We start from the raw sequence: 24464 nt of genomic DNA on the forward strand, positions 1-24464 counted from the left end.
GATCTCGCCGGTCATCCAGTCCAGGTTAGAAGTATGAAGCTGCAACCAAGGTAGGCCAAAGAGGATAATTGAAGAGCAGCGGGGCAAAACGTAGAAGGCCAACTTCTCCTTGTGCAGGACCCCAACCTGAAGGGTCACTGGTTTGGTCTGGAACCACATCACTAAGGGATTCTCCAGTGACGGAGGATATGTCAAGTGGAACCACTGGTAGTCGCCACTCCTTCACCAGGGATACTGAGATGAAACTGCCTGCTGAGCCGGAATCCAGGAAGGCTCCAGTAGACTGGATTTGCTGACCTGATGATCTGGAGATTGTCACTGGGAAAAACAATTGTGGAGAGGTTGCATTCACACCTAGGGTAGCCTCACCTACCGGACCTAGGTGCAGGAGTTTCCCCAGGTGCTGAGGGTGCTGAAGAAAGCTAAGGCAGAAGTGGTCAGGGCTGGCACAATAGAGGCACAGATTTTGCTCCTGACGACAAGTTCATTCCTCAGATGACAGAGGAATGAATATTACAGGGGCCGAAGGTGGTGGAGTCGCTGAGGAATACTGCTGTAAGGGCGGCAGACAATTGCTGAATCTGCTGTGACTGCTGCTGAATCAGTTGAGACTGCTGGGCGACCACTCTAGCGATCTCACGGATGTCGGGCAACTCTCCGAGATCCATGGTTGGATCCTACTACATCGACTGGAGTTTTGGATCCGATGTACCACCGCTAGCGATGGTGTAAGCCACACCAGGGAGTGAAATCTAAGCGGCCGCTGGTCTTCACCAGTGCCTGCTGCAAGGCTAAAATGACCCCCAGGTCACTACCCCTGGCTAGGCTTGCTAACGGTGGCAGGCGAGGTGCAGCTGGAGACAAGTGGGCAGGCAGCAGCAATGCAGCAGGACTCCCGGCTGGAAGCGCAGGTGGCAGAAACCATGAGCAGGAACATGGAGATCTGGGACCACACGCTAAGGAAGCATGCAGAGGATCCAACAGGGAATGTCAGGACAGGTGCTTTATTTATAGGGGCAGGTGATTGGTGCATTAACCAATTAGGGACGTGCTGTAAATCTGTAGTAGAGAGAAGAAAAAAGTACCTGGGTAGGTATCCTGGCGCTGCCAAAAATTCCTTCATTCCTTCATACCTTCCTTAATTTTTGGCAGCGCCAGGATACCTACCCAGGTACTTTTTTCTTCTCTCAACTACATGAAACCACGGGTCCCGACACTGGGAGAGTCCCGTTTCCTGGATCCTTCGGCCGGCAGCCATCAACCAACGCTACAAGTTACCCCATAGTGGGGTGATACGCACAAAGCCTAAGGGGCTAAAAGGTGAGAGTCCACCTATACTTTTAATTCACACATTTCCATGTAACAGGATTACACGAGGCGCCATCCTCCCGGATCCTTTTTTCCTCTTGTCTTATTTCTGTTATATCTGTGACAGTCGACCAGGACGGCCGGGAACAGGGGCACGGAGATGTAAGGCGCTCAGATCGGCAGATGCGCCGGACCCCAGCACATGGGCTCCAGCATCCGCTGTCAGACAGAAGGGGGTCAGAGCGGCAGCGGCCCGGAGCATTGGACGCCACTGCGCCATGACATCTATAAATATTAGTAATAAGGGTCTGTCCAACACCTAATTCCTGCAAAACTCTAAAATGCATGCCTTCTGGGCCTGGTGATTTATGGATTTTAATGTTTTTAAGGCGTCTCCCCACTTCTTGTTGTGTTGGGCAGGTGAGATTTATGGGAGGATTAACATTATCCCTAGTCATGTCCTCTCTTATGGGATTCTCCTCTGTGAATACAGTAGAGAAGATCGTATTTAGTAGATTGGCCTTTTCCTCTTCCCCCTCCACAATTACACCCAGATTATTTTTGAGGGGACCAACATTTTCAGTTTTATGTCTCTTATTATTTATATAACATTTTGGGATCTGTTTTACTTTCTGTGGCTATCCTTCTTTCTGTTGCAATTTTTTATTTTTTATTCTTTTATTTGTTTTTTGCACAATTTATTCTTCTGTCTATAGTTGCTCAATGCTTCTCCGCTACCTTCTAATGGTCTGCACAGCAGGGTCTACAGCCCTGTACTCTGACCCAGGAAGTCTTCCTCACCTTCCAAATCATAGCAGATCCACTTCAGGCTGGGGCTTGCATCAGAGGACAGGACTGTGAGGTAATCTCTCCATAGCTGTAACCCCTCTCTCCCCGGACAGAGAGTGCTGCTATACTGTGCCCATATCTGCCCTGCTCATTCCTTCATGCTCCCTGCAGTCTCTATCAGTCCTTGTGTTTCCCATCCTCTCCATTCCTGCTATAATGTGCCTGCACTCACACTCAGCTATACACACTGCTGCTATAATGTGCTTGCACTCACACTCAGCTATACACACTGCTGCTATAATGTGCCTGCACTTATACTCAGCTATACACACTGCGGCTATTCTGTGCCTGCACTTACACTCAGCCATCTACACTGCTGCTATAATGTGCCTGCACTTACACTCAGCCAGTCACACTGCTGTATGTTTTTGTCACTGTCCTCCTGCACAGCTCTGTGAACACACGCCCCTTCCCCATTGCTGTCATGTGACCACACAGACCTCTGACAGCAGCCCTGCTTGTCTATTCTTCTCTCATTTTCACATAACTTACGTTGTGCTGCAGGCTGAAGGGATTACGGCCGGAGTGTATACACATGGTATACAATACGGCCGAGATCCCTAGTGGCACGGTAGAAAACTGACATGTCAGTTTTCTGCGGCCGATATTCAGTGAATAGCGGCCGCAGAGAACCCTGTCAGTGCACACTATGGAGCGAGCGGCTCTAAGGTATCGGCCGGGATTATCTTTTCTCAGACCGGCCATTCCGTGAGCTGGACGGTCTCTTACATAATGTGAACATAGTCTAAAATGTTATTGAGAATTAAAAATCTTTATTTTGGGGGTGTAGAACCAACTTTCTGCATTTCAATCATTCTTTATGGTAAAATTTACTTTGGTTTAAAGGCCCTATTCCACGGAAGGATTATCGGACGTATTCGGCCCATAATCGTCCCATGGAATAAGAGGCAATGGTCAGCCGACATTATTCATGTGGGCCGATCGTTGAAGTCGTTTGTCTTTAAACATGTTGAAAGACAAACGACTTATATAGCAACGACCTACTGCCATCGCACCGCGTGATAGGAGCGGCGGCAGCAGACCGTCGCTATATCCTATGGGCTGCCCGCACGATCAGCGATCACCCGGGCAGCCCCCCTGCAGCTCTTCCCGGACTCATCCGCTTGCTGCCGGCGCAGGGAATAGCGGCGGCAGCGAGCAGGGAACGAGTCGGGCCGTGGAATACGGCCTTAGGGCCCTATTCCACCGGACGATTATCGTTAGCATAATCGTTAACGATTAACGATCTCAAATGACCGCTATTGCGAAAGACCTGAAAACGTTCACTCATTTCCATGGAACGATAATCGTTACTTATGATCGTAATTGCGATCGTTTCTTCTTCCGTATTTCTTCGCTATTGCATTCGTATCTATTGCGAACGACCGAACGATGTCTTATTCAATGCGAACGATTTGCGAACGTTTTGCGAACGAGCAACGATAAAAATAGGTCCAGGTCTTATAAAGCGATCAACGATTTCTCGTTCGGTCGTTAATCGTTACTGCATTTCAACCGAACGATTATCGTTTAGATTCAAACGATTTAACGATAATCTGAACGATAATCGTCCGGTAGAATAGGGCCCTTACACTGAGCAATTTTTATTGATTACTGACTAAAGATAAACGATCGCAAACAAATTGTTTATCGTTAACCTGAGATATTCACCATATTGCACAGAACGATAGTCGTTAGTTACGATCGTTACTATGAACGTTTATTCCTTCTGATCCTAGAAAAACAATGTACAAAGTGCAATTACACTGAACGATTAGCGAAAAAATGAGGAACTTGAGCGAACGAACGTGGAATTACAGCGAACGATTAGCGATAATTTTAGGTTCAGATCTATATCAACGACATACGAACGATTTTTTGATCGTTGCCTGCAATTACACAGAACGATTATCGTTTAAATTTGATCGATTTAACGATTTTTCGCACTATAATCGTCCCGTGTAATAAGGCCCCTAGAATAAGGTCCCCCCCCCATCTGATACAGTGAGGACGTTCTGCTCCATCAGCGTCAGTCTCTATCATTGTTCTCCCCGATCCGACGTCAAATAATGATCAGTTACCTGATCGGATCAACTCACGAAGAAAACAATCAGATTAACCCATGAGTGACCGGGCCCAACACTCCCCAAGTGTACATCACGGGGAGATGGTCAGCTGATTGGCGGTCAGTAAAGATGGACTTGTTAACCCTTAAAGAACCCTTTTTTGGTTCTAATTTATTGTATTTTTTTTAACAACCCCTTAAAGGGATTATCCAGGATAAGTAGAACATGGCCGCCTTCTTCCAAAAAACAGAGTCACTCTTGTCCTTGTGCGTGGTATTGCAGCTCATTGTAATACCGCACACAACCTGAGGACAGAGGTGGCGCTGCTTGTGGGAGGAACCAGCTATGTTTTTTTGTTTTTTTTTTTGTTAAATAAAATGTCACGGGAAAAAATTCCATGCACCCGATGTGTTTGGGGCCTTAAGACTGCGGCACAAACACTATGGGGGACATTTATCAAACTAATTGCGCCTGTTTTTAGTCTAATATATCTAGTTTGCGCTCAAAATAAATCTAATATGAATTTATGAAGCTTTTTAGACAAGACTATCCAAATTAGATGCCACTTTTTGAATTAGATTTTTTGTTGATCATTAGATCGAGAGTGCGCCAGAATTCTGTTTTAGCTAAATTTATTAACTGCACAATTTTTTAAAAAGTCGCATATATTGGCGCATCGCTACGTCTGCTCCGAACCAGGTGAATTAATTAGACTAATTAAAAGACCATTATTTTTAAGACACATTTACTATGCAATTAGACAATTCACATAAATTTGACTAAACACATTAGATTGGAAATTCTGCCAAAACATCGTTGACAAAATCGTGTTTTTAGATTTGTTAGTGAATATCCCCCTATGTGTGAATGCGGCCTAAAGCCATAAATTGTTATTCTTTGCAGATTACCATCAGTTTATTTGTTTTTTTTCAGTTTGTTCTTTGAGTTAATTTATTGTTAAGAAAACAAAGTGTGAACATAGTCAGAGAAAAAAAATCTAAATATAAGGAATGGCGGCGACCAGTCAGTGACGAAAGGGTTAATGGTTTTTATATTGGGGGCTGTGGCCTGAATGCTCCACACCTGGACCCCTCCCACCTGTGATCAGCTGATCTCACAGAAGCCTCCAGTCTCAGGTAGAAGCAGATCGTCTCCTTATTCCTCTCATGTTGTTACTTTGAGAGTTTTATATTGCTTTGACTTTTCTTCAGAAACTTTTGCTAGTTGAGCAGCAGCTAAAAGACTGCGATACGGTATGCTGCAGCGCTATACGGGGCCACAGACCTGACCTCTATCTCTGATCCTGACAGAATTTACAAGCAGAATCAGAGAGAAAACCATTGTCCTGTGCATTCTGCTTGTCATCCACCAGATGGCAGTGTAGTACTGCACGATGCCTCCCAGGCTCATGTTCTGCTGTGTTACCACTAGATGGCAGCATTGTCACACATCACAATTGTTTTCATACAGAAAGTCCCATTCTAAGGCTGGAATGTAGGAAAATAAATCCAAGGTGAAAGTTTTCAAGTCTTCTGAGCAGAACAGAAATTTCCACATGTTCCTTCTGTTATTATAGACAGAGAACAATACAGATGTTTGGCTGTGTATAAACTGAACTCCAGCTACAAATATAATATATACCTGTGGCCCCCAATGCAAGAATCTATACCGGGCCCCATACACACAAGTTTCTCACGTTTCTTCCTGTTCCCAGAATTCCCTGGGCCTCCACATCCATAGACAATTCCCTATCCCAGCCCTCTAATCAGAGCTGAGGTGTCGCTGCAGTGTGCTGTCACTGCTGCTGATTGCCGCCACTTGTCTCGTAGCGGTGTGTTCCCCGACCCCTGATCTGTAGGTTTATTTCTGCGGATCCATTGAAGTAACAGAATCATAATATATCAGGGTCCGGTGCAATTCCATCCGTGACCACTAGGGGAACATATTGTTATCTGCTCTATAGCATCTGATAGTAGGAGCTCAGTGACTCCTGTGATGTCCTGTCTGCTTCACTACAATACTCCCCCCTCTGGACCCCACCAGCAGAATAGTGAGTGCAGCTCTGGGGTATAATACAGGATGTAACTCAGGATCAGTAATGTAATGTATGTACACAGTGACCTCACCAGCAGAATAGTGAGTGCAGCTCTGGAGTATAATACAGGATGTAACTCAGGATCAGTAATATAATGTATCTACACAGTGACCCCACCAGCAGAATAGTGAGTGCAGCTCTGGGGTATAATACAGGATGTAACTCAGGATCAGTAATGTAATGTATGTACACAGTGACCTCACCAGCAGAATAGTGAGTGCAGCTCTGGAGTATAATACAGGATGTAACTCAGGATCAGTACAAGATAAGTAATGTATGTACACAGTGACCCCACCAGCAGAATAGTGAGTGCAGCTCTGGGGTATAATACAGGATGTAACTCAGGATCAGTAATGTATGTACACAGTGACCCCACCAGCAGAATAGTGAGTGCAGCTCTGGAGTATAATACTCAGTATCAGTAATGTAATGTCTGTACACAGTGACCCCACCAGCAGAATAGTGAGTGCAGCTCTGGGGTATAATACAGGATGTAACTCAGGATCAGTAATGTAATGTATGTACACAGTGACCCCACCAGCAGAATAGTGAGTGCAGCTCTGGGGTATAATACAGGATGTAACTCAGGATCAGTAATGTAATGTATGTACACAGTGACCCCACCAGCAGAATAGTGAGTGCAGCTCTGGGGTATAATACAGGATGTAACTCAGGATCAGTAATGTATGTACACAGTGACCTCACCAGCAGAATAGTGAGTGCAGCTCTGGAGTATAATACAGGATGTAACTCAGGATCAGTAATGTAATGTATGTACACAGTGACCCCACCAGCAGAATAGTGAGTGCAGCTCTGGGGTATAATACAGGATGTAACTCAGGATCAGTAATGTAATGTATGTACACAGTGACCCCACCAGCAGAATAGTGAGTGCAGCTCTGGGGTATAATACAGGATGTAACTCAGGATCAGTAATGTATGTACACAGTGACCTCACCAGCAGAATAGTGAGTGCAGCTCTGGAGTATAATACAGGATGTAACTCAGGATCAGTAATGTATGTACACAGTGACCTCACCAGCAGAATAGTGAGTGCAGCTCTGGAGTATAATACAGGATCAGTAATGTATGTACACAGTGACCCCACCAGCAGAATAGTGAGTGCAGCTCTGGAGTATAATACAGGATGTAACTCAGGATTAGTAATGTAATGTATGTACATAGTGACCCCACCAGCAGAATAGTGAGTGCAGCTCTGGAGTATAATACAGGATGTAACTCAGGATCAGAACACTATAAGTGGTTTGTTGAGAGAAATGGCCCCTCTTTCCACTTCCCTATGGTGGGGATAACCTTATATCGCTGGCAGACACATGTTGGGATCAGTCTTGTACATTGAGCCTCCTGTGCCGGTGCCGCTCATCTTGTTGGGATATGTTAGAGATTAGCGCATCTCTTATATAACAGACAAGTTACAGCATTTCTATCTTCAGATGCTTCCTCCTCCTCCTCCTCCTCTTCTCCGGTGATTCCCTGTGCGATCATTTGGCCTCATAGTGAATGTACTGAGTGTTTGGTTTGGCCGGTGACCAGTGCCATAATGTGACGGCTCGTTCCTCCGTGAGTCACTGCTCCCAATCCGCACATTCCTGCAGCTTCTTGTCCAGTCCCGCTGAGCAGAGCGATGGCCTCTACAACATGAGATGTCACTGCTCCCAGATCTGCACATGTGAACAGTGACATCACTTCGGCCTTTGCTCACACTTCTCGGCCTACTGGGGCTCCTTGTGGTCACAATTACATGGCTCCCTAATAAATAAGATGGAAGCAAAGACCTATGGAAGGGAATCCTCCACCTCAGGTCTGTAATGAGACGAAACGAATGAAAACTGTCAGGATGTAAAAGAATATACAGGGATATAACTACTATAATACTGCTCCTATATACAGGAATATAACTACTATAATACTGCCTCCTATATACAGGAATATACTACTATAATACTGCTCCTATATACAGGAATATAACTACTATAATACTGCTCCCTATATACGGGAATATAACTACTATAATACTGCCCCTATATACAGGAATATAACTACTATAATACTGCTCCTATATACAGGAATATAACTACTATAATACTGCCTCCTATATACAGGAATATACTACTATAATACTGCTCCTATATACAGGAATATACTACTATAATACTGCTCCTATATACAGGAATATACTACTATAATACTGCCCCCTATATACAGGAATATAACTACTGGTTCCTACTGCAGCAGGACAGCGACCTGAAAACGGTAGCGGATCGCAAGCCACTTATCACCTTTAGGAAAAACAGAACCATAGCAGATGCCCTCAAAGAAAGTCAGGCCACTAGACCAGGGAACTGGCTCGACCGCTGTTTGCCGGAAGGCAATAAGCGGTGTGGCTCTTGCCAATATTGCCCCCAGATGTTGTGTCTCACCTTCATCAATTTAGGGGGTAGAGACTGCTTCATCCGGGATTTTATTACGTGCAGGACCACGCACGTTATCTATGCCATCCTCTGCCCGTGCCACAGGTACTATGTAGGTAAAACCAAACGTCCCCTCTGGACTAGGTTTAAAGAGCATATGTACTCTGTGCGCACGGGTAGGGGAGTGCCTCGGCTAATAGAACACGTGCGATCCGCACACTCTGGTGACACAAAGCTACTCCGCTTCATCGGCCTTGAAAGGGTTAACCCCCCGACCACAGGCATGGATAGGCTTAAGCTCCTTCTCAAACGCGAGACTTTGTGGATTTTACGTTTAGACGCCACGGGACCTTGTGGCCTCAATGAGAGGAACGACCTCAATACCCTCCTTTGATGTTTTGCCACATGTTTATTTGTACCGTAACTTGTTTGTAACTTTATTGATACTTTTGTAACTTTATTGTTCACTTGTATATATGCACCTCCCCTTCACGTACACGCTGTTCCTAGCCCGACGAAGCGCCTCAGTGGGCGTGAAACATTGTTGCTCCTCCGTGAACGCACCTGCCATTCCACCTTCCCTCTCCCTGCTGCATACGCTCCGATGTGTCTGAATTAAACCACCTGCATCTTTGAAGTTGGTGAGTGCGAGACTCTCTTTCTCCATACTGTTATAACTACTATAATACTGCTCCTATATACAGGAATATAACTACTATAATACTGCTCCTATATACAGGGATATACTACTATAATACTGCTCCTATATACAGGGATATAACTACTATAATACTGCTCCTATATACAGGAATATAACTACTATAATACTGCTCCTATATACAGGGATATAACTACTATAATACTGCTCCTATATACAGGAATATAACTACTATAATACTCCTATATACAGGAATATACTACTATAATACTGCCCCCTATATACAGGAATATAACTACTATAATACTGCCCCTATATACAGGAATATAACTACTATAATACTGCCCCTATATACAGGAATATAACTACTATAATACTGCTCCTATATACAGGGATATAACTACTATAATACTGCTCCTATATACAGGAATATAACTACTATAATACTGCTCCTATATACATGAATATAACTACTATAATACTGCTCCTATATACAGGGATATAACTACTATAATACTGCCCCCTATATACAGGAATATAACTACTATAATGACCAAAATTAGCAGGAGATGCCTGTGCTCACATGTCTGGACCCTATGTCTTCCCCATTCTGTGAGAGCAGCAATGGTAAGTGTAATACCATATCCATACTTATGTCGTTTGGGGGCAGCCTTCCCCGCCGGTGGTGCTGGCTGGGTTTTGGTGGGGCTTTTTGGGTCTGGTCCTGTGACATTGGGGTTGCAGGGCCGTTCCATGGCCTCCCTTCCCTGCACGTGCACGCTTTGCGGGGTTGGCGGTCGCTGACCGACACGGTGTGGAGTTAGCGTAGGGACCCGTGTGGACCAGAGGACCTGCGCGGTGGTACACGGGGCAATATGGCTTGATCAATTCATATACAGACACTCTGGTGTTGATTTTTAATATAGGCCTAGCGGCATTAGTATCAGCCATATATGGGATGTGCAGCCGTTCCATTCTCTCCAGTTCGTATAACTACTATAATACTGCTCCTATATACAGGAATATAACTACTATAATACTGCTCCCTATATAGAGGAATATAACTACTATAATACTGCTCCTATATACAGGAATATAACTAATATAATACTGCTCCTATATACAGGAATATAACTACTATAATACTGTTCCTATATACAGGAATATAACTACTATAATACTGCTCCTATATACAGGAATATAACTACTATAATACTTCTCCTATATACAGGAATATAACTACTATAATACTGCCCCTATATACAGGAATATACTACTATAATACTGCTCCTATATATATACAGGGATATAACTACTATAATACTGCTCCTATATACAGGGATATAACTACTATAATACTGCCCCTATATACAGGGATATAACTACTATAATACTGCTCCTATATACAGGAATATAACTACTATAATACTGCTCCTATATACAGGAATATAACTACTATAATACTGCTCCTATATACAGGAATATAACTACTATAATACTGATCCTATATACAGGAATGTAGTACTATAATACTTCTCCTATATACAGGAATATAACTACTATAATACTGCCCCTATATACAGGAATATACTACTATAATACTGCTCCTATATATACAGGGATATAACTACTATAATACTGCTCCTATATACAGGAATATAACTACTATAATACTGCTCCTATATACAGGAATATAACTACTATAATACTGCCTCCTATATACAGGAATATAACTACTATAATACTGCTCCTATATACAGGAATATAACTACTATAATACTGCTCCTGTATACAGGGATATAACTACTATAAAGCGAATGAGAATAAATAAATGAGAAAGCGGGAAGTTTACCCGCGAAACGGCTGTAGCCCGAGGGCACAGCATCTGCTGGATCTGTCTCCCCCTGCCCCACACCAACCTGTTTGATGTCACCCTGAAATAAAGATACGTACTGCCTGAAGACTGGTGAGTGCTACGGGTCATCTTTCTGCTGCTTCACTACTTGGCTTGTGCATTATATTGGACTTACTTACCTCTGCATACCTGTCTGAGCACCACATAAAGGCAACGCTATCGGGTCTAGATAATCCCGTTACCCGAGATACCAAAAGTGACACTTCCTACACTTAAAATACATTTGTGAACGCATTGCTTACCACTGAATGCGATAGTGCCGACATCTCTTTGTAGCTTGTGTGATATAACTACTATAATACTGCTCCCTATATACAAGAATATAACTACTATAATACTGCTCCTATATACAGGGATATAACTATAATACTGCCCACTATATACAGGAATATACTATAATACTGCCCCCTATATACAGGAATATAATTACTATAATATTGCTCCCTATATACAGGGATATACCTACTATAATACTGCTCCTATATACAGGGATATAACTACTATAATACTGCTCCTATATACAGGGATATATCTACTATAATACTGCTCCTATGTACAGGGATATAACTACTATAATACTGCTCCTATATACAGGAATATAACTACTATAATACTGCCTCCTATATACAGGAATATAACTACTATAATACTGCTCCTATATACAGGAATATAACTACTATAATACTGCTCCTGTATACAGGGATATAACTACTATAAAGCGAATGAGAATAAATAAATGAGAAAGCGGGAAGTTTACCCGCGAAACGGCTGTAGCCCGAGGGCACAGCATCTGCTGGATCTGTCTCCCCCTGCCCCACACCAACCTGTTTGATGTCACCCTGAAATAAAGATACGTACTGCCTGAAGACTGGTGAGTGCTACGGGTCATCTTTCTGCTGCTTCACTACTTGGCTTGTGCATTATATTGGACTTACTTACCTCTGCATACCTGTCTGAGCACCACATAAAGGCAACGCTATCGGGTCTAGATAATCCCGTTACCCGAGATACCAAAAGTGACACTTCCTACACTTAAAATACATTTGTGAACGCATTGCTTACCACTGAATGCGATAGTGCCGACATCTCTTTGTAGCTTGTGTGATATAACTACTATAATACTGCTCCCTATATACAAGAATATAACTACTATAATACTGCTCCTATATACAGGGATATAACTATAATACTGCCCACTATATACAGGAATATACTATAATACTGCCCCCTATATACAGGAATATAATTACTATAATATTGCTCCCTATATACAGGGATATACCTACTATAATACTGCTCCTATATACAGGGATATAACTACTATAATACTGCTCCTATATACAGGGATATATCTACTATAATACTGCTCCTATGTACAGGGATATAACTACTATAATACTGCTCCTATATACAGGAATATAACTACTATAATACTGCTCCTATATACAGGAATATAACTACTATAATACTGCTCCTATATACAGGGATATAACTACTATAATACTGCCCCCTATATACAGGAATATAACTACTATAATACTGCTCCTATATACAAGAATATAACTACTATAATACTGCTCCTATATACAGGGATATAACTACTATAATTCTTCCCCCTATATACAGGAATATAACTACTATAATACTGCTCCTATATACAGGAATATAACTACTATAATACTGCTCCTATATACAGGAATATACTACTATAATACTGCTCCTATATATACAGGGATATAACTACTATAATACTGCTCCTATATACAGGAATATAACTACTATAATACTGCTCCTATATACAGGAATATAACTACTATAATACTGCTCCTATATACAAGAATATACTACTATAATACTGCTCCTATATACAGGAATATAACTACTATAATGCTGCTCCTATATACAGGGATATAACTACTATAATACTGCTCCTATATACAGGAATATAACTACTATAATACTGCTCCTATATACAAGAATATAACTACTATAATACTGCTCCTATATACAAGAATATAACTACTATAATACTGCTCCTATATACAGGGATATAACTACTATAATACTGCTCCTATATACAGGAATATAACTACTATAATACTGCTCCTATATACAAGAATATAACTACTATAATACGATCCAAAAGTAAGAAAGAGCTTAGCACTCACCGTTTGCTGCCAACATAGTCCACTTTATTCAGATCAATTCAGCTCCCTCCCCTGTATTCATGCTGAATTGATCTGAATAAAGTGGACTATGTTGGCAGCAAACGGTGAGTGCTAAGCTCTTTCTTACTTTTGGATCGTATTGGATTTGTCTTCATTAGCTATATGCACCACCGAGCTACCTATCCTTATGCCTCTATATCCTCTACCTCTATCATCCTAGCCCGGATAGTCTTCCCAGCCACATATGCACTTTGGTGCTAACTCGGTTTATCTACTGGACTATATAACTACTATAATACTGCTCCTATATACAGGAATATAACTACTATAATACTGCTCCTATATACAGGAATATAACTACTATAATACTGCTCCTATATACAGGAATATAACTACTATAATACTGCTCCTATATACAGAAATATAACTACTATAATACTGCTCCTATATACAGGAATATAACTACTATAATACTGCTCCTATATACAGGGATATAACTACTATAATACTGCTCCTATATACAGGGATATAACTACTATAATACTGCTCCCTATATACAAGAATATAACTACTATAATACTGCTCCTATATACAGGGATATAACTACTATAATACTGCTCCTATATACAGGGATATACTACTATAATACTGCTCCTATATACAGGAATATACTACTATAATATTGCCCGCTATGACCGCAGGATTACTATTCCTATATATAAGTGGTAGTGGGTGCTGTGCGGCTCCTTCCTGACACTGTGCATACACTACATCATCATTGTATAGGATGAGCACTTTTCTCTCGCGTGTCCCCTCTATTCCCTCTTAGAGTGTGAGCTCTTGTGATCAGGCGTCTCCATCTGTAGTTTGGATAGTTATTGGTTACTATGTAATGTCAGTATATGAGCCCTCTGGCTTGTACAGCGCTGCAGTCTATGTTGGCGCTATGTAAATCAGGCAGATTCTTCCCATCCATCATAGTTGGACCAGATAATACAGTCTCCTCGGGGCCAATAATGAGGGAACAGAATGTTCTAGTCCTGATTTATTGGCCATGGAATTAGTGATAGTGATGGGATCCAGCGCCCGCTGCTCAGGATGATCTATGGGACACGGGGTGAACATGTCCGCCCCAGGAGATGCATCTGCTTAGTGGACACATTGGGGTTATATAGGAGTCGTGTCCTGGTACCGGCTCAGACTGAGCGGCTCTTCACACTGATAATGGCCGAGGCCGGCAGATAAGCCCCTCCATGAATCCATGCCCCCCACAGACCCCACGCCATCTCACCAGAATATATAGACACTAATTATATTATTAACCATCCTAATCTCCAAATGCAATTGACCCCAATACAGAGGGCGAAAAATGATTTATACCCCGGGACCCTTATACAGAGAGCAATGAATCCCAAAGGGGCGGAAAATGTGAGCGCTGGACCCGTCCATCATCTATACTGGAGGCCGATGCCAAAATACATCGCCCCCCCCCCCCTCTCGAAAATGAAAAGTAAGGAAGTTTTCCATGCAGAAAATCATCATACATATTACCATCATACCACCATACACAATAACATCATACCAAGCTCACTATACTAAGATCACCATCATATAAACACCAAATAATACCGCCACACAATGACCACGTCACCATCCCAGAGTTTATTTGTATAGCGCACACAGATTCCACAGCACTTTACCTATCTGTATGTATGAGTGACTAAATATAATCACCAATATTACCCCATACAAAAGGAAAAAAATACCGCCACATCCTGAACACACTACCCCTGCTTAATAGAGTCCAGCATTACCCCTACACAGTGACAGTATAGTGATCAGGGTGCAGTTACATCCAGTGACCCACAGGGGGCGTCTCCTCTCATCAGTCTCGTTCTCTTTCTCTTTTCTTCTCCATACGGTCTGGGTCATCATGAAGACTTCTATTTGCCATGACTTGTCCCTATTGGTCAAACATTTTAGGCTCCACACTTTTCCAGCACCCTCTTCACCCCTATACGATACCTCATCCATAGTGCCCCAACATGAACAGTCCACCCCATGACACCCACACAGTAACTAGCCCCTTCTCTCCCTCCATGCTGTAATTACTTCCCTTTTGCCCTGACACCTGAGATCCCTTCTGCACCTTCACACTATTATAATTCCCCCCCCCCCCCATCCTGTCACCATGTAGTCATAATTCCCCCCCCCCCACCCCCCCATCTCCTCATAATTCTCACTACTCACCAATAGCTCCAGTAATGTCTTCTAGGTCAGGCTGCTCCAGATCACTTCTAGATCACAGGCCTAACACAGCCTGCTATCTAGAACTGAGCTGATGGCCCCCTGTCAGCAGTGTCTGTGCCCTTATAAGGACACAGGTGACATCGGGGGCGTCCTTATAAGGGCACAGGTGACATCGGGGGCATCCTTATAAGGGCACAGGTGACATCGGGGGCATCCTTATAAGGGCACAGGTGACATCGGTGGCGTCCTTATAAGGGCACAGGTGACATCGGGGGCGTCTTTATAAGGGCACAAGTGACATCGGGGGCATCTTTATAAGGGCACAAGTGAAATCGGGGGCATCCTTATAAGGGCACAGGTGACATCGGGGTGTCCTTATGAGGGCACAGCTGACAGCGGGGGCGCCCCATAGAGTACAGGAGCAGGGAGTCCAGTGTCACACTGGAGTCCCTCCTTGTTTACGCATTTTCCATTGGTCAATAAGATATTAGTGTAGCACGCCACAGAATAACAGGCATCAGTCTATTGCTGATCTCTCTTCTCCTGTAGTGAGTGAGCACTATGCATGGATGTCACTGTGCAGGGGCGGTGGGTGACGCCCCCTCAAGGGCCACAAGTCTTCACTTCCCCTCATGACGGATGCGGCCCTGACTATAACACATCAGGCCCCACAGTAAAATGAGATGGGGAATGTGAGGGTGAGCCACGTCTGCCGCTCACACTTTTTATTTGATCTTCATTTCCTAAAATCTTGTGAATTTGTGAAAAGTCAATAATCACAAATTCACTTTGAGACTTGGATTTTGCCCCCTCCCAGAATTCATAGCAAAGATTTAAGAAATTCAGATCGGGCTGATGTCACGGCTTTCAGATACATATTTTTCCTATCTGCACAACGTGTGGGAGTTGTATCTCGATTACTCAGGAATTATTAGAAACAAACTTCTTCTTGTCGTCCCTTGACGGCTCCTTAAAATAACATCAGGAACAATTCTGAGGCGCCGGTCACCGGTCTGATCCGGGCAAATCCAGAAACATGAAGCAAATTTCATCAGAACTGATTTGTGCCTTGGAATGACTGATAGGATGGTTGGATTCCTCCTCCACATCTGGACTGACCACAGGCCAAGATTCCTTCTAATCTCGGGATCGTCCCACTCATCATACTCGATCATACTCGGTGCCCAGGACACTTCTGTTTATGTCTTAGCTGGACAGTTTATCTTACAGAATAGTGATGGCATCAGAGACTGTGAACGTTAGGGGGTCTCATATGGTAAATTCTGATTCCTAAAATGTGCCTCTCCACTGAGCTGATCGGGAGTCTGTAGCTTGGAGCATCTTGAATTCCTTGGCCAGTCGGAAGTCCTAACTGGTTTATTGTGGTACTCGCTGGACTACTAGCCTAGGATACCTAGAAACTGATATGGGACTTAGAAGACATGGAACCCACCACCACCATTAAAGGAGTACCTGCCATGGGAGCCTGGGAACTGTAGAAGGTAGAAGAAAGGGAGGAGTGCTTGATAAGACTGTTGATAGGAAGTGAATGTAGAGGCCACCGTGTTCTAGGTGGACCCTTACTCTAAGGAATTGCTCTTCACACTTCACACCAGTAGGACAACAGTTTAGAAATCCAGGTGGGAAGTCTGTCCACCATATTCCTGGTGGAATAGGGAACGGAGAGGAGGAGGCATGTAACTCATACCAGTAGAGGAAATTCTGGTTGACACTTCTAAAGGAACTTTTATGGTTTCCATTGATGGCTGTCACCCAGCACCTGGTACCCATCAAAAACTTCACTATATATAACTATTTAGAAGTTCCTCAGAGAACAACTCAACCTGATGTATAATTTTTAAAGGAATCTTTACAAATTTGAGATCTTTCCTGACCTGGAAAGGTTTTCTGTCTTGGATTATAACCTACTTCCTATCGATATACAATGATGTTTCAGCAGAAATCCATTCTCAGAAAAGTCCCGGCGGTCGTCTCGAGCTGGAACATTCGTCTGTGGAGATGAATGAATTTATTGCATTGGAAACCGATCATTGTTTGTTCGAATTTCAGAGCCAGATCTATTTTTATATTGCTCAAGTTATTGTCAACAACAAGAAACCTCTCAGGACGTTCACATGTTTGGCCAAACCATGGGGAAAAGAAACATAGATGGGAGGCTACCGAGTGGACATCCCTGGTATATGGAATGGGAATGGCTTTGTGTCCAAGCACTGATTTTGATTTCTGGTTCTCATCTAGTGCAAAATGTGCTCCCCCCATAGTCAGTAGGGGTATTACAGCTTTTCATCTCTCAAAACCTTAATGGCTTGTCCCTGCTTGTTTCCGGTCGCGCTGCATTCTCTGTGGTTCTCAAAAATCTGAGTGGAGTGATGTCCCCAGATGAGCAAAAATTCTATAAAATATCTCAATGTTGGATAATATAAATGGCAACCCCCAACATGGGAAGCTGGTGGAACAAAGCTTGGCTTACAGTGAGGCTCCAGTTAGAAGGATGGGAAGACATAATTGGAGCTGATCATGTTATATTGGTTCCTCTATTTCAGTGGTCTCCAAACTATGGCTCTCCAACTGTCATCAGACTACAACACCAAGGCGTTGGCACTACAACACCAAGGCGTTGGCTGTCTGGGCATACTAGGTATTGGAGAGCTATGGATTGGAGACCATTGCTGTATTTGCAGCTCGGAAAAAAGCTACTTGCAAAGCCCTCCAGTAGCAACCATTGGCATTGATCAGTGGTCCAGTCATCTAATCCTTGGCTTGTCATGGTGTGTAATTTGTCTGTCCTTGATGTCTATTATGAAGTTCTTTACTTTTATTTAGTCGTGTATTTCATTCTAAAGCTGGATTTGATGGAGGAGCCACCCGTCGGCAAGAGCAACACTTGAATTCCATAGACATGAAGGATGTGGTTTACCCTTAGGGTCCCATTGCTCCTGTTGCTGTATGTCCACCCCAGACATACAGAAACTGCCACTTAAGGAAAAATTCCATGTTATGGTGCAATATGGTAATGTCTGAGGTTGTCTTCCTGTAGGCTCCACGCTGCTTAGAATCTCAATCACTCACTCTTAAGATGAAATGTTCCAGGTCTCATCCGTCCAGAATCCCAATTGTCTCCCATTAACCAATTGTCGCAATGGCATTTCTCTTTTGTTTTTGCATTTTAATCGTTTCCGGAGAACCATTAACATTCCCATCTTCCAGACTTGCAGATCAGCAATGCGGGGAATGTGTTTACTAACAGAAGAGACCATTGACACCACATAATGACAACGCGGAATGGTTGCAATAGCTCTGGTCTGAGATCACGAGTCCAGAATCATTGGGGAGAGGATGCTGGATACCCACTGGACGTCTACTGGAAAACACGCCGCAGGTTTTCTTCTCCGCCGAGGATGGGGATTAATTACCAACTTGTGGATGAGGTTTCATAGGCAGCTGGCTGAGGAATCGTTGTCTGACCGCCCTCTGAACTTTCCATTCTTGCTTCCTGTAAAACATCAGGCCCAAGAGGACAAAGCAACGGACTGGAATTTTTATCGCTGTTGTCTTAAGTTTGCCTTGCAAAAAAATGTTCTTGGATATTTCGAGCAAGAACAAAAAAGGGCAAAGATGAGAGACCTTCACCCATAAAGGGCAATGGTGGAAAATGGACCAGGCGAATAATCTATGATACGTAGGATATGATGTATTTCACATACTACAACAATCTGCTTGTCATTTGTCATGCTATTGCATTGAATTGTAACCATGTCATGGTGGTGACCCTTTTGACAGTAGAATGGTTCTTCAAGAGTAGATAGTACTGATTTTAGTTGATCATCTTCCAAAGAAATGGAGCATATGCAAACATGGAGAAGTTCATAGAGGTGGTCCCTGTAGCTGCTAGGGTCAATCCTCTTACAGGGACAACTTCTATGGCCTTCTCTTCCATGTCTCCTAATACTGTATTGCTTTGGAAAAAGAGAAAATAGAATCAGTACTACCTGCCTCTTAAGAACCATGGTGGAATTTGCTTATTAGGTCCCATAGCAGATCCAGGGGCAGTAATGCTGCATTGCTTAAAAAGAACAGGAGCTAGACTCAGTACTACCTGCCCCTGAAGACCTGTGTTAGGGTCAATGCTCTTACCAAGTTCTTCAGGGTCAGGTAGTACTCAGTCCAGCTGGCATGAACATGAAGAACATAGAGGTGGCCCTTGTAGCTGATATGGGACTTGCTAGGGGGTTGTTCCTGAAATAGTTCTTCAGGGGCAGGTAGCAGTGAGTTGGCATCCACCTGTTCCTAAAAAAAGGCGAGTTAGCAAGGAAGAGAAGATCAGATGCAGTGATTTTGCTTCTTGCATCCTAATGTCATGGAGGTAACTAATGTTGGGCATTGTCCTGGGCCTTCTCCACGACTGATCCCATGATTCCAGTCCAAGGAAATCATGAGTGAAGATGCTGCAGAATACAAATCAAGATAAGGTTATTAAGAATAGGTGGCCTCTTGACCAGCAACAATACAAAGCCTTCTTATGAGAGATAAATGAACCTTAAGCACAGTTGGGTTCTTCCAAACTCAAAAGTTCTGCATCTGATAACAAGTGGATAAAGAAGTTGGATGCAGCTCTAAGAATACCTTGAGGACATGGATACAGCCATAGGCTGGGTTCACACTACGTATATTTCAGGCAGTATTTGGTCCTCTTGTCAGGCCCTCATAGCAACCAAAACCAGGAGTGGATTGAAAACACAGAAAGGATCTGTTCACACAATGTTGAAACTGAGTGGATGGCCGTCATATAATGGTAAATAACTGCCATTATTTCAATATAACAGCCGTTATTTTAAAATAACAGCAAATATTTGCCATTAAATGGCGGCCATCCACTCAATTACAACATTATGTAAACAGATCCTTTCTGTGTTTTCAATCCACTCCTGGTTTTGGTTGCTATACAGCCTCAAATATACAGCCTCAAATATACGTAGTGTGAACCCAGCCTTAGGCTGTATCCGTGGTTTCCAGGACTCCTTAGTGCTGCATCCAACTTCTTCGGCCACCAGTAATCAAATGCCTAGTGTTGGTGCTTGGACGAACCAGAGTGTGCTAGAGATTCGCTTATGTCTAATTCTTACCAAAGACACCAAAAGCCACATGGCTTTTCATTATAAAGGTTAAACATATCGTACTTAGACAAATGACCCTCAAGTCTACCTTTTTTCTTCCACCTCCTTTTACACTTGGTCATTATTGACCAATCTGATTTTGAGGTTTAGGTCAAACGGAATAGGAGAAATTCCATAAATCTGGTCGTCTCTGTATAGTTGGAATTTTTGACACCATTGGGTGTGTGACACCTCCGACGTTATTGAGATGCGTTGGAGGATACCATCATTGGCGTGTCATGTACATTACTGCCTCCTTCATTGGCATTATCCCTAAGTTGGCCATAGACCCTTGTTCTAGTGATTATGTGGTCCCTGCTCACATGACTCAATAATGAATTTGTACTTTTACAATTCATAATGCAAAGACTCTCTTCCTAACTTCCTGCATATAACATGCAAACCCCATGAACCAGTTCTTCCAATATTCCCATCTCTGTTGGGGTAAATGATTATTATATTCTTTTCTCACTGTTCTTGCACTGATCTCTAGGCTACAGCTTCTCTTTCCACCTCGTCTTAAAAAAATGCAAGAAATCAAACTTGACACCTTGTTGTCATTTAATGGTACATGTTCTTTGTTGCCACAGTATTAGTCGATATCCTTCCCAGGTATCCTGCTTTGAAATTCTAGTCTGGTCTCTCTGAGTGAAAGTAATAAGGGTCTTGATGACAGATTGGAGCAGAGATAGACGACTTCATCCCAAGCAGATGAGAGAGTAAACAAGATAAATAGACGCCCTCCCAGCTCAACACAACGGGGTCTGGGGGCACTAAACCATGGTTGTAGCACCAGGGACATTCCATGCCGAAGACTTTCTGGGTTCTGGTTTTTATAAAAATTCCCTCTTGAGAACAAGCAGAGGCTCAAAAATCCAGACCAGATGTTCAGGCTTCACACCATGGTCCAAGCCTCCTCCACAATAGATTGTTATTCAATTCCTAAATTATGACTGAATCCAAACAAATAAAGATAAAATCTCATAAATAACAGCAAAAACTCGATCTGGGGTCCCAGAAATAATCTGTAGTCCAAGGATTTATTTATAACATTAGGGTAAAAAATGTGAATGAATCATTAGATGCAGCTTATGTTGTGACTCCTCAGTCGTGAAGGCTTCGATACGGGTGAGCGGCACAGTTGTGGTGAATGGTTTTTCTTTATTTTGTCTTGTTCTTTATTGACATCTATCATATGATTTTCCAAAATAAAGAACAAGACAAAGGAGATGAATACGTTTGTTTTCTGTTATTACTATTAGTCATCCTTCAAGTCATCATGAATGATCACTGATTATCCCCTCACTACTGGTCCCAGTACTTTTCCTTCACCGTCTCCTCTTTACTTGTCCAAGTGCATATCCTTCACCATCTCCTCTTTACTGGTCCAAGTGCCTATCCTTCACCATCTCCTCTTTACTGGTCCCCAATATCCATGTTTCATCTCACTATTGTCCCTAGGTCATCTCTTTACTACAGCTCCTGGTTTTCATCCTTTGCCTACAGTTGATAGTGATCACTCTCCAACCTGAGAGTGACAACTAGATAACACCTCCCCCACTAACTGCTAGGCATACACATTGGCTGGCCCACTTCTAGGACTTCCCGGTGTAGTTCAGTATAGTTGAGGCTCAATCTGTACCTTATTGTATCCCCGTGAAGTATTTGATATCTATCCATTAATCATCTTCTCCTTTACAAAATCTAATGGTCATCTGCTTACAATTTCCAGATCACTTGCAAATCAGCTCTTCTATAGCACCTTTCCCTGGTTGTCCTCTTCTTTTTCTTTGAGAAACACAATATGCGGCTCTACAACTTGTCAGGATGTTACTGTCTACTAAGTGACCAAGTAACTGTTGCCTAAAGTCTATAACTAGAAGAGAATATAGTTACATAGTAAGGTGGGGAAAAAAAAGACTTGTCCATCATGTTTAACCAAGAGAAGGGATGGGTGGATGGATACAATATAGTCATCCAGCAGTGATTCCTAAGTCCCTACATTGAAGATCACTGATAAGTTTCCAACCTCATTTACCACTCTGTAGAACATCAGAGCTGACAGGATATTGCATGTGGTGAGGACAAAACTAGGATATGGCGGCAATGTGCTGCTTGGCAGTAGACCCATCTTGTTCTTTCAGATAATGTTTCCTTTCTTATGGAATGGATCCAGCAGCGATCACTCTAGTAAAAAAATCTGGAGGTTTTTTTTTTTTGTATTAATCTAAAAAGAAAATTGGGGCACAAATAAAGATGTATATCCAAGAAGGTCTGAGGAGCCACCAAAGTGCAATATCAAGCAAGATGTCCTTGTTCTGATCAAGAGCCTAGGAGAGCAAAACGACAGATCTTCAAAAGATATGGAAATTGCTTTACAAAGCAATAAAATATTATAAAAGGTCATCAGGGACTAGCCGCACATAGACGGAGGGAAGCTCATGGCCTTTGCTGAGTCCTACAAGCCACAGGGTGGACATACAGCTACTGTAGATCTGGCTGTGGTTTGGCCTCGATAGTAGAAGCCGCTGCAGTCACTTCATGGTATGACGATAATAATGAGCGGAGACAACAACATGAAGACATTGACAAAGTGCAGGAGCGGGAAGATGGAAAGCAGACGACTCTGCTGTGCTCTGGCTTCTTACTGCTCCAAGAAACTAGAGACTGTGCACCAGCCAGCAGAAGGGACCACAAGCTACAGAGATCCCAGCTAGACCCAAAGGGGGGCGCAAAGACATTACAACATGGGCTTAGGGTTGGAAAGTAGATGCAGTTTAGCCCTTCATACCTTAGTCTACAGCAGTCTCCTCCAATTGGTTGCTGTTGGCTGTCCGGACATGCTGGAAGTTGTGGTTTTGGAACAGCTGGAGAGCCACAGGTTAGAGGTCACTGGTCTATAGAAGTAGCCCAGTCATCTTCATCTCCTTACAATGGCGGAAATTTCCTTTTCACACTAGAGAGAGGGCAGCTCTGGAGCACAAACTGCAGATTCAACTGGTGCAATATTCATGAACACAGGAAGTTTTTTACAATTCAGCATTTATTGTGTCCAGATTTTTTAGTGTAACATTTTGTGCTTTGCTATTTGTCACAGAATTGGATATTGTTCCTATGATAATTTCTGAGTCGGCACATCCGGGACTCTCTGCTCTTAATCCTCACATTGGACCATGTTTTCTGCAGGAATTCGAAGCACCCGGGGAACACGTGGAAATATGTTAATGGCCCCCGAAAAGAGAACGGCAGCATTCCTCTCATAATTACCCAGAGTAGTTATAGGAGGACACAAAGCCACATGAAAGGAGACTGGGTAATGGACACATATATTAAGTGATCAGACAAAGCGTGAGCCAAGTGCTGAGGACATTGAGGGATGGAAGAAACTTCAGGGCAGATAAGACACAATGATACTGGGGAAAATAACACAAGGCATCTAAGGTGAAGATAAGATGATGGCTGATACCTGATACACACATAGGGGGCACTGTGCAGCCTTCAGCTGGCGTTGGCCTTTATTTAACCAACTAAACATAGCAAAACACGACT

The sequence above is a fragment of the Dendropsophus ebraccatus genome, chromosome 4, assembly GCF_027789765.1.
Source record: "Dendropsophus ebraccatus isolate aDenEbr1 chromosome 4, aDenEbr1.pat, whole genome shotgun sequence".
Classification (NCBI taxonomy): Eukaryota; Metazoa; Chordata; class Amphibia; order Anura; family Hylidae; genus Dendropsophus; species Dendropsophus ebraccatus.